The sequence below is a fragment of the Zonotrichia albicollis genome, chromosome 1 (assembly GCF_047830755.1).
Source record: "Zonotrichia albicollis isolate bZonAlb1 chromosome 1, bZonAlb1.hap1, whole genome shotgun sequence".
Lineage (NCBI taxonomy): Eukaryota > Metazoa > Chordata > Aves > Passeriformes > Passerellidae > Zonotrichia > Zonotrichia albicollis.
Window position 1 is genome coordinate 122,472,191 of NC_133819.1, and position 12,392 is coordinate 122,484,582.

General features: G+C 43.8%; 1 protein-coding gene across 3 annotated transcripts in view; it reads left to right on the top strand.

Annotated features, from left to right (window-relative positions):
• The first annotated feature begins 592 nt into the window (after positions 1-592).
• KCNB2 (potassium voltage-gated channel subfamily B member 2) overlaps positions 593-12,392 on the top strand; it is a 190,993-nt gene continuing 179,193 nt past the window's right edge. The window contains exons 1-2 of one of the 3 annotated variants that reach the window (XM_074552452.1): positions 1,104-1,614; positions 8,277-8,406. The gene's annotated coding sequence lies outside the window, so the exon portion shown is untranslated. Of the gene's footprint in view, positions 678-1,103; positions 1,615-8,276; positions 8,407-12,392 lie in introns of those variants that run through there. The other 2 variants (XM_026791883.2, XM_074552445.1) reach the window with 2 other exon arrangements.

The window sequence follows — 12,392 nt, forward strand, 5'->3', positions numbered from 1 at the left end:
CTTCATCCCAGCAGCAAAATGTGCAACAGTTAAGGCTGAATCTCAGAGCCACAGGATGAGATGAAGCCTGAGCAACACAATGCAGAGGGCAAAGCTACAGATGGACTGTTATGAAACCTGAGAAACAGAGAAGAGCTTGAAAAGGAAAAAAGCTTTCTAATCTGATACCTGAAATATAGTGGGGCACTAATGAATGAGGGAAAGAGACTTCCTCCCATTATCTGGAATGATCAAGGAAAAACAATAAAGAGCTATAAAATACTATGGGAGGCAGCAGGAGTAGCTGAAGTCTTGATTGCAGCCTGCAACCTTGCCAAGACTTGATGACAAAAATGCATTAGCCCTGCCCCATGAAGGGGTGAAGGGTCCTGCTTCTCCAGGCACTGGATTTCTGCTGTGGGCTTCAGCCCTCGGCAGGCTCTCAGGATGTCAATAGCAAGGCTGGGCCGGCCGGGTCAGCGGCTGGGTACAGTCCTGTGCCGTGTGCTCTGTGTGTGTGCCCTGCTGGGCTTTCCAGCGCCTGGCTGGGAAAGGAAAACTGGGAAGGGATGCTGTGGATGCACTACTGAGCAGGAGAAGGTGGAGTGTGTCTGTGTGTGTGGGAGGGGACAGTACATGGAAGTGTGTGTGTGTTTGTGTGCAAGCCCGCACATTCCCTGTCTGGGGAGGTCTGAGAGGTGCGTGCATCCCATACGTAGGAATTTTAACGTGGATTTGGCCGTGTGTGAGAGGGGAATCCCCTGCCTGGAGGGTGCCCTTAGCGTGGGTTGTGTGTGTGCGTGTGTGTGTACATCCCCCGCCTGGGGGTCAGTGTGGGCGTGTGTGTACATGCCTGTGCATGAGTGTGTATGTGTGTGTCTGTGTGTCTGTCAGTGTGTCTGTGAGCGTGTGCACCCCTCCCGAGGCGCTGGCGCGGTGTCTGTGCGTGGCTGGTGTCTCTGAGCGCGGATGCCCGCCCGGGCAGGGTGCGGGGGATGCGCCCCCTTGGTCCGGGCGCGGTGTGGGGAGGGGGGCGCGCCCCGCCGGGGCAGTGCCGGGAGCGCGCAGCCCCCGCCGTGCGGGGAGCACGGGGCGGGCGCGGGGGCGCGCGCGGCGCTCGGGAGCGCGCCGGGCGGGCGGGGGGCGGGGGGCGCCCCGCGTGCCCCGGCCGGGAGCGGCCGTGCCCCCCCGCCCCGCGCCGCCGCCGCCGCCGCGCACAGCCGCAGATACGGGCGGCCGCGCCGGCAGCCGGCGGCTCGCATGCAGCCGCGGATTACGGCGGGGCGAGGGCAGCGAGGGCTCCACTCTTATCCCCCCCTCGGCCCCCCCCATCCTCCGCCCGACACCCCAGCCGCTCGCCGCGCGGCTGCTCCGGCGGGTTTTCGTCTCCGGGGGTAGGAGGGAGATGCCTTTGCCGTGGTTTTTCCACCCCCAGCCCTCTCCGTGCCGGGAGAGGCGGTGATGTGGAGCCGAGAATGTAGAGGAAAACCCTCCCCGGGAAGGAGCGACCAAAACAAATCCCTCGCCGTGGCTGTGGCGGCCGCGCGGTGCCCGGGGAAGCCCGAGCAGCCCCTGCCAGCGCTGGGGAATCCCTCCTGCAGCCCCCGGCGGCGCCCCGGGCGCCCGCGGAGCCAGGTAAGCGGGAGGGCATCCCTCTTGCGCCGAGGGCTGCCTTTTGCGTTTATTTGTGTTCATTGGAGAGCCCGAGCCACGGCCAGTTGCCGCCCTGCTGGGACTGCCCGCGGAGGCGAGGGCTGCCCGCGGTCCGGGAGCGCCCGGGCGGGCCGGGAGCGCGGAGTTCCCGCGGGAGCCCCGGGGTGCCCCGGCCGGGAGCGCCCCCGGGCACGGAGCGCGATCGGCGGGGCGGGACGGAGCCACGGGGCTCTCCCCGGCTGCCTGGATCCCTCTGAGGCTGGCTAACAGAACCTTCACCCTGGAGCGCTTCGGAAACCGTGGCTTGTGTTTTTGTTCCTTCAGAGCTGCTAAAGGGAGGGAGGGAATGACATTTCGTAGTATTCTGCCTCCTGCCGTGGGTGAGCTCTAGCGATAAAGGCTCGTCATTTATTTCCGATGCTCTGATAGTGCTTGTGGAAACCTGATGATACAAAACCTCAGCCTTCTCGGTAGCTGTCGTTGGAATTATCCCATCCTCCCGGGGACTGAAAAACCCTCTGTACAGAAGAAAATACATGTAGCATTGTGGTAGTCTAAAATATACTGTCATATATGCTTTCTGTAGGTAGGGAGCATGCTGGCCCCTGGATTTAAAAATCGAAATGTCTTTATGAATAGGCATGTTCATTGGCTGCATGGCTTCTACAAGCCATTCAGTGTTGTTTCTTCCGTCAGAATTTCACTGCCTGGGTGAAGGTAGACCTTTGTTTATACCCTGTGTATGTACTGTCCATATTTATAGTAGGGTTTGGACTTCATTCAATTCAAGTTACATAATGATTAAGATACAATAGGCAATATATATGCATTTTCTTGGACATTTTAATTCAATGCAGAAAAGACTGACTCTAGCAACATTGCCAAAATTGTCACTTTTTCAATGTTTGTCTAAGAAAGCAAGTGTCCATAGCATCAGGTGGAGACAACGTTCCTTAGCGAATACATAGTCATCAAGACTTTGCTATTAAAAGCACACCTTAGTGAAGGATTTCAGTGACCCTGTCCTGGAGCTCTGAGTAGGTGCCAGGATTGGTTTAGGAGAGGAAGAACAGCAGGGAGACTGGGCAGGCTTGGGGGGGTGAAAAGCCTGTCTGGTAACGTTTTGCATTAAAAACACCGAGAGTTCAAGTTTGCTCAGCTGGCGATTCTGTCCAGCTTAAAACAGGGCTAGCACCGAGCCTCAGAGGCTGGGCAAGGTCTGCGAAACTGAACATTCCACCAAGCCTGCGACATGATCCTCCAGGGAGTTTTATTAGAAACTTTCAGGGGAGCAGGGTCAGTGAGAACATGCCACTTATGGGATTTGTTTGTCCTCTGATCACCAAGATGTGCTAGCAAAACTCTGGAGTCTTTCCCAGAGAGATAAGATGCAGTACAGAAAAAAATAGTTTGTTTCTGGTTTTTAGCACCTCTGTCTATTCTGTTCAAACAGCTGATAAATCTGATACAACTGATAAACTCTCACTTAGTTCAGCATTAGTAGAACTTGCAGCTGGCTTGTTGTTATTTTTTTTTTCCAATGAGTGCTTCTGCAGGCTGCTCTAACCACAGCATTCAAATTTCTCTCCCTCTTTTCTCGGCTGGATGCTGTTGCTGGAGCTCAGCAGGTTGCCCTCACTCAGATGTGTGCAGGCAGTGAAACATCTTCTGCTCGAGATGAGGGAGAGGTGCTGTTCAGAGCAGCGCACTTCAGCCTGAACATCTCCATTTGCTCCAGCATTTTGAAGTGTCCCATTGCCTTAACAATGCCATATCACATATATTTATTCACACTCAGCCTTTTTCTTCTTCTGAGTGAAAGTTAATTGGCAAATTCTGGCTTGCCATTCAAAGCAAGGCGAGAGGTCAAGATTTGCAATAGCTTTCTTGCCAACAGCTGGGATTTTGCCAAACAGTTTGCTACTGTCACTTTTAGAAAAAAAAATCCTGATCTTATGTGACTTCCTGGAGCTTCATGTAACCACATGTGCAGGTAAAGTATATTCCATGATGCTCCTGTATTTAAAGCTACCTGCTGAAGGATATTTCAGTCAGTGTTTTACTCCGTCTGTCTGTCTGGTCTCAGCTCAGAGGAGGAATGCGAGCTGAGATATCTGGTGAAGGGGGCAGTGACAGGAAGTATGTCAGTGCAGTGGGATTCCACTGCAGACCCTCCTGGAGGTGTTTGTCTGTTTTACCAGAGTACAGACCTGCTGCTCCCCACAGCAAGAGATGGCAGCCAGAAAGGGAAGCACTTAAAGCTGTACAGCACTTCACTTCAGCCACATCACAGTAGACATACATGCAGCCTAAAAATGAATTTTTGGACGTTTTCAGGGGTCAATTCTATTAATTCATCATTTTATTGCATAATGTCTTCTGACCCAGCAATGCTCACAGCTCTTGGAATTAAGCAATGATTGCCCCTGAGAGGACTATACATGTTTGTCTAATATTGCAACAGTAAGTTTATATCATCTTTAAGAGTAAAGTTTTTTTAGCTAAGGGGTATCTGAACTGTATTTTATTTACCTATATTTATTATAAACATAAATATAAAACAAATATAAATAAATATTAAACAATAATATAAAAATAAACATTATAATGGACGCATTATAAAAAAACAGGCTGTAGTTTACTTTGTTGTATTTTGCTGTTTCTAGTAATACGGTATAAGCACCCCAAGAGAAAATATTTTTGATTTCCCATCTGTAGTTGGCATCTTTTTGTTGTGGTTATTGCTGGAGTAGTGGAACTGGGTATTTGATTTTTTGGATTTCATAATAAATCTTTGGAATTGTGTTTTAACTCACATTTTAGTAGGGAGAAATGCGTGTTTACTTTGTAACAAGAATATTAACTTCAAACCAAAATAAATTTTCCAATATTAAATTGCAGAGATTTTTTAAGATGTGCAACAGTGTTCTATGGGATAATGTGGAAGAAATTCCTTAGGACATTACAGAGTAGATGTAATCCTATTGCAAATGTAGATTTTTGTGCAATCCCATAGCTTCATATGTTTTTTTAATCTGTACTTCTCTGGTTATATGGAAAAGATATGGAAAGAATTTCATTATTTTGATTTTTTTCTTCACTATTATGCAATTAGAGGTGTCATATTGCATGCTATAATATATACAGTGCTCAGTCATGCTCAAATAAAGTCCAAGTAAAATGCATATATATGGCTAAATTCTTTTAAAAAATTGAACAGAGAAGCTTAACAACTCAAGTGTTTATTGAACAACAGAATTTGGAGGTTTCTTATCTTGATTACTGTACAAAGTCAGTCCCAGTAAAGCTTCCCAAACCACTACATACCATAAAAGCCTTAGGAGAGTATGCATCAGTCAAGATATTTAAAATCTATCAGGCTTAAACCTGCCTGTATTCTTCATAAAAATCTGGAAGGACAGCAAAGGCTATTTTGCCTTTTGTCTGTCCCAGTGCTTGCTACAGAATGTGCAGAAATTTCAACACAAGTCACACATTGGCATTTTCCTAAGTTTTCACTTGTTTGCTGTGCAATACATTCCTTCTTCCAAGTCTGGAGGGATGGAGTTTCCTAATGGATGAATTTCTTAAAGGATGATTGTCTTAAACTACTTTTTTTTCACCAGCATGAAAATATGATGATGTTAACGGCATAATCAGAAAACAAGGAATATTACTTTGAACGCACTTCTTCCTGGATGATGGTATGAACAGTAGGAAAACAATAAAAGAAAAGTCTCAGGCCAGTAAAATCAGTGGGGTTTTAAATGTATTTGTTTCTAATGCAGGAAATCTATATTTAGCCATAATGATAGATCAGCTGTGACTTAGGTGTCTGGATTCTGTACATCCCTGTTCCTTCTCTGGATGACTATAAAGAGTAGTCAGTAGCATCACTGCTGGCACCAGCAAGAGAGTCAGAACAACAATCTATTAGCTAATAAATAATATATGTAATGCTGGCATAATGCAGCTCTGAGCATTTAGGAGCAGGCTGCGATAAAGAGCAGCTGAACTCTTTACAGGGAGCAATGGCAATTCACCAATTTGCCCCTCTCAGCACCCTGAGAGGGGAGCCCAGTGCACTGTAAAACTGTGTGAGGGCATTTGCAGCCTGAGCCAAGGCAGAGGGGCTGAGCAGCTCTCTCACCACAGCACTGGCACGTGATGCATAAGCCCCTAGGTTTTTGTTACCCCTAGGAAAGTGCTTCCTGCTAGGAAATCTGACTTTGCTATTGCGTGGTGTTCTCGCTGCCTCATATTCCAGGTACTAGCTTGTTAGGAAATAAATGTCCGCCCTTCAGGTAAAACCACGCTACGAGGAAATGAATGCAAAGCTGTGCTGATAATTAACTGAACAAAGCTCTCAAACCTAATCTTCTTTGATGACACTGGAGATGAGCTTCTCCCCCTGATTGCCTAACAAGTTAAGAAATAGAAATCAGTTATGGCAGTACAGTCCAAATACAGAATAAATTTGCCTCAGAGCATTAGTAAGGCAGTTCATAAAGTAATATTTCACAGTGCCTCATCAATAGTTAACTTTTAGAAAATTAGCTGTATTTTCTATATATATAAGGATAAAAATTCCAGTCAAATGCAAGAACTCAAAATGAAGCCTTAATGTTTCTTTTTACAGAGTTTTCAGTTGTGTCATTTGCCCTCTTAAGGTATGAAGATTTGGTTACCTACAAGGTTGTTGACCTCATCTCATCTCAAATGGCAGAATAATCCTGCTATAATTTATAGCCATTCATTCAGTGTAAATTTGCATATACCAGAGACATTCTGAGACAGTTTGAGCAGAAAGTGCTGGCAAGCTGCAGAAGCTAGAAGAATCCCACTAATGTATTTAAGCAGACTCAAAACAGTGAATAGGCTTAATTAGCCTTGAAATCACACAACTGTGAATGACAGTATTGAACGTGCTTTTTCAGTGGTTGCTGAGATTAACAGCACAGAGTTGCTCTACCTTGACAGGAGTGCTGTCTAGAAGGTCTTGCCTTCTGGAATATTTCCTCTTATGCTTTTTTCATTCTTTTTATTGCTGACACAGAGCAAACCTCTTAACTGGGTAGGTTTTGTACTTGAATTTATTCTCAGGACTAGCCTGGCTACTGATAGTCACTTTGGTCCCTATTTAGGCATGCCATTAAAGTGGCATTAGCAGTGCTTCTGCAGTATCTTCTGCTCCTTTTGAACTGAAGAAGAGATGAGAATGTTTAGCTGCTTCAACATGTTAATAGATAACCCAGGTAGAAGCAATAATATCTTGCTTTTCCTCAGTAATCTTGTGGTTTGGGTACTGATGGAGAAAAATTGAACTTTTAGGCCTTTCATAGATTAACATGATGCTAATAAACATTTCACTTCTTGTAGTCCAGGATTACCACCCACCAAAGGACTGGTCATACCCTTCAGTTATAGACTCATTCGTGTCTGTTGTCTTTCAAGCACAGGCTGCCTCATTCTTGTTCAGTAGGAGTGGGGATGGTCTCCATCACTGCAACTGTCCTGGGGATTACTGATAGCAGCAGGAGCCTGGAAGACGTAAACCACAGGTTTGAGTCACAGAGATGAGTGTGGTCCTTTCAGTGAATGTTTAATGACCAAGCAATGACATCAAGGTGGGGCCAAGGCCACCACCTCAAGGTGTATTTGGAAAGAGTAGACCTTGTTCAATTCTTTGGAAGGACTCTTTTACATACCTCTTGTAAGAGGAGGTTTCCAGGCTTAGAATATCATGTGGGTGGGTTCTGTCTCTTTTGATCCTGCTTATGCACAGGGCCTGGATGGAAGTTAAGAGCTTCTTCTTCCTGACTGTGAAGTATCGTGTTGATCCTGCCTTAGAGGTTCCCACACCCTTCTTTGAACTTGGGACTTGGGTGTTTAATATTAGAAACCCTGAACTAATGGCTCTGATGAAGCACATTTTTAAGAGGATGCTGTGGCTTTTAAAAATACATTTTGGCTTGATAGAAGTAAATAAATTAATTTATAGTGGCATTTTTATAAAACTGTTCCTTTTAGCCTGTCTTGATTTCAGAATTATAGTAATAGTAGCATAGGGTTGTGCATGATAGTGAGTCTTCACTTTTTTTTCTATTGTCAGGTCAGTTTGAGGGTCAAAAAATATCAATACTCTTGGTATCAGGTAGGACTAAAAGTCAGTGTAGCTTCTTCTCTACTGTGTTAAACTGGAGTTCCTAAGAACAGCTTCCCCTTACTGACCCCCAGACCAACTGTATCTTTGTGCATTATGTGGAACCAAAACTGATAAGGTCATAGATAAGGTCAGGAAGCAAAGTTTTCTGTTTTCTGGGTGACTGCTTTCCTCAGATAGGCAAAAGAAGATGTTGGGTTCCCCAAGGCTCTGCACAGCAGTTTGTAGTAGTAGTTTGGGATGTTTTTCCAAGGCATCCTATATTTGAAGACATCAAGATGTTGAAGGGTTGGACTCTTCAGATCAAGATTAGATGAAATTTTGTCTTAATTTTTAATGATAAGAGCCTTCTGTAAAGACTTGCTGATGCTGTGACCTCGGGGACATTTCCAGCTATGGAAAAACAAACAACAAAGGCACTTGTCAAAAACTGAGTCTCCCAAAAATCAAGGCCTGATTCATTCCTTTGTTCTGCTTTCAGGGCTTCTGAAAAGCACCAACAATAGGAGTTTGAGATGGGCTCCTAATTGGCTGAGACAAATGTCTCTTGAGAAAGTCTGCTTCTTTCAAACTGTAACTCTTGGTCAAGTCTCTTCCTGTCTGTGGTCCAGGTAGGTTTAGGCCCACCATTCACCTTGACTGAATCAGGGAACAGTCCTGTTAGAAATGGCTGAAAATGAAATTTTGACAGAAGCAGCAATTGAACACAAATGTTTTAATTTCCGAAGTCACTTAAGAATACAACTCTGCTTTTCTTAATTGTAGATTTGGGACGGTGGCATTGCATGTTTTTTCTTTATTAGAAAACTCAACAGTATACCAGGATTCTGACCAAAATGCAACTTCCAAAATTTTGGGTGCAAATTCATTCAAAGAGGGATAAAACCTGACTCTTCTGTATGATGTGCCTCTTTGCTTCAGACATCATTCTCTATGTATATAGGATAATATTATATGTTGTGTAATATTTCCCTGCCTAGAAACCTAGAATCATCATTTATTACTACACTGTGCAGGCTTTTCTTCAGCAGAACAAAAAGACATCTGTGAAGTTCTTCACTGCTTTCAGCTACTTGGCAGCACTGTTATTGGCAGGGAGCAGTGGAAGATTGAAGGGTTAGAGAAGCTAACATATTTAGAATAACCCTAAAACCAATTGCTTTAGGACAACTGGTTACATTAGTGCCTTCTGAAAGAACAAATGATGTGTTGACAATCTCCTCCATCATCTTAATGCACTGCAATGCAATTAGAAGAGAAAATCAGGTAGTGGATGGATAAATTGCAACTCAAAGCTCTAATTTATTAATATTAATATATTTGCTATTATTAGTGTATCCTGAACATGTAACATCTGTAGACTCTCAAAGAATTGTATGGAAGCACCAATCAAACCTTTGGATCCAGAGTGCTAGTTGGGATATAAATATGTAGTCTGATTTAGACCTGACATGAGGACCTTACATAATCACATTTCTGTAATATCAGGTTGTTTGACATTAAAGAAGATGATCTGCCATTCGGCCTTGTACTTCTCTGTGACAGCTCATCTCCTCAGAAGTTTCCAGGGAAGGCTAAATAAGCAGTGAAAGACAGTATCTTTGGCAAAAGCAGTAACAGCCCTTAGCAACCAATTGTAAACATGAGCAGTAAAGTGCAGACATGACCAGCAACAACATCCTAAATGAGAGATGTTTCAACCTGCAATGGAAATGGAAAGGTTTTTGTACACTGAGCAGGAATACATCAGGATTGTTTGTAAGGATCATATAGCCACACTTGTCACAAGCACCAACAGCAGAGCTGCTGGTAAGGAAAGAGAGAATCAGAGTTGATCTGAAATAAAGTTTGGTGGGGATCTTGATTCAGCACTGGGTGGGCTACTAAGCTATGTTCAGTGCTGTCTTGAGACCCCAGTGCAGGCTGAGGGGATGCTGCAATCCCAGTGCTCAGATACAGACTTGTGAAGAGGTGCTACTCAAAAAGACCACTTGAGCCCTAATTCCATGAAGTAAAATTACTCTGAATGCTCTCAAGAGCATTTTGCTTTTTGTAAAGCAGTCTGCATCACCTGTAGTGTGTCTAGAGCCCACCCACGTGGCTTTACCTTGCATAAGAGCTTCAGTAAGTGATTAAAAGTGCTACTGGGGTATTAGAAAACTCAGATAAGCCAAAACTGCCAGGCTTGTGTGACTGCAAGACTTTAAAAACATTTTATCAGTTATACTTTCCCTCTTTTTCTGTCTTTTGTCACCTTACCTATTTCTGTCTGGGTTTTCTTATCCAAGGCTCCTAGGGAATATATAGAGTCTCAGAGTCTGCTGCTCCTTGGTGAAGTTCAGCTCATCCATCTAAAAGACACCTCTGTGCTCAAGATGGTGAGAACAGCGAGTTAGCAGACAGACTGATTTAGTCAATCTGAAAAGTTGGTCTATAAAAGGCCTCATCTTTTTTGAGTTTTTTCCTGCAGATCTCCAAGACTTTGTGCAGCCAAAGTTTAAATTTTCTCATACCAGAAATAAATAACTGGTGAGATCTGTTATGAAGTAGAAATAATCATCATTTCAGACCTGTTAGCCATAGACCCAAGAGCTGATTTTGCAGGATTTACTCTTAAAGCAAAGTCTTACTTTTCATAGACCAGCTCTTCTATAGCTGTTAACAGAGCAGTCAAAGCAACAGGTGGGATTTGTCTTAGTTCATGGAAAGACTCAGCTCTCCAGTAACAGCTCTGCCCATGACTGTAGTCTGGCAAGAGGCAGGCATTGCTCACAGAGAAGCTGTGTCACAGGGGAGACAGGCTGAGGTCCTTCTTTGCCCCCTCATACCATGGTGCTCTGAGTGGTGTCACCCACTGGAGTCCCTGAGGACTTGTGCCAAGAGCTGTCACCAGCAATTTGGATAACCAAAGCTCAGATACTTCTCTCCTGTGCACACATGCATGTGTTCTTGCATATAGATATGAATCTGAGACATACAAAGGATGCTCAGGAATTCTTCGACATGTTTCCTGACACTTCCCGCGTTCAGCTTGCCAATCCTTAACTATATGAGATGTGACTTCTCTAGAGGTGGGAAATGGAAATAACTAACAACTCATTTGAGCAGGATGCTTTTATGCAGAGTTTTAGCTATCACCTCAGCTATCTTTTTAAAAACTGAAATTAAGGGGAAATTCTAGTAAAAGATCCCACAGCAAACCATTAAGAAACTAAAGATCCTTATATTTTGAAACAAAGAGCAGACATTTGAGAGCTAAGATGTGGCAGCAGAGAGATTACAGCAAAGCAGACACTGAAAGAAGAATCATACAAACAAATAAGTTAGCAAAAATGTGTTTGCTCAGTAAAAATATATTGGTTTGTCACAACCAACTTCTTTCATCTTTTCTTGGCTAACTTGCTGGCTCTCATTTGTAGCCTTTAAGAATCAGATGCTGAGGTGAGCACAGGCTTTCTAAAGTTTTTTTTTAAATCACAGAGTACCTCCAGTTCTCCAGCTAGAAGGGATCATAAGGATCTTTGAGTTCAACTCCCTGCTCCTCACAGGATTATCTAAAACTGAAAACTAAACCATATGACTAAAAACATTGACCAGATGCTCCTTGAACTCTGAAAGGCTTGGTGTCATGACCCCTTCCCTGGAGAGTCTGTTCCAGTGCCCAACCATCCTCTGGGTGAAGAAATTTTTCCTAATGTCCACTCTGATTTTCCCCTGACATTACACCTACAAAACCTAAAGCTAGTTTTCCCAGAAAGTGTTACATGCCTGCATTAAATACAGCCTGAAGCTCTCAAGCCTTAAATCAGTTTAACAGCTAAACTGGTAAATGCAACAATTGTTTCCTGAGATCTTTCTTGATTTCAGTGAGTGTTTTTGCACATGAAGAAATCCAGCACATTGATCTTAGACTCTTCAGACCTGAAAATCAATACTTTGAATGGAATAACCCATTTAATAATTTCTTTAATATTTAATAATTTCACAATCTCTTCTTTTTAATCCAGAGTTTTCTTGAACTTTTAAAAAGATAATTAAATATCAGTACCTCTAGAACCAGATTTTGTTTTAAAATGTTGAAAACACTTCCAGCAAATTGTGAAAAACTCTTCCATTTGTTTTCAAAGCAAGGAAATTAATTAATCAAATCTTTTCTTGAAAACAATTTGACAAATTTTGACAAAAAGACATCTTCTGACAAAAATGGTAGAAGTTTGTCCCTTAAAAGTCAGAAGAAAGCAAAATTGTTCACTTTTCCTGGGGTCCTTATGATACAACCTCTTCTTAGGTACTGCATATTTTTTCCTCTCTGCTTTAAATGCAGGACATGCTCCAGCAGTGAAGCGTGCTTATGTACTGTAACTTCTCCATCTTCTTTGGCAAAATTTTTATGGCAAAGATTGGGAGAGATGTTTATGACTAAGGCATGCAAGAGTGGCTGGGATGTGAACCCCTTTGGAGGACAGGTCTTGCACATGGAGTCCATGGAAGGGGCTGGCACTGCTCAGCACAGCAGCCTCCCTGTGTGCAGTTACACTGCCCTGCACTCCAAGGCAGATGGCTGGGAACAAACCACTTACTAGGAGCAGGCCTTGAA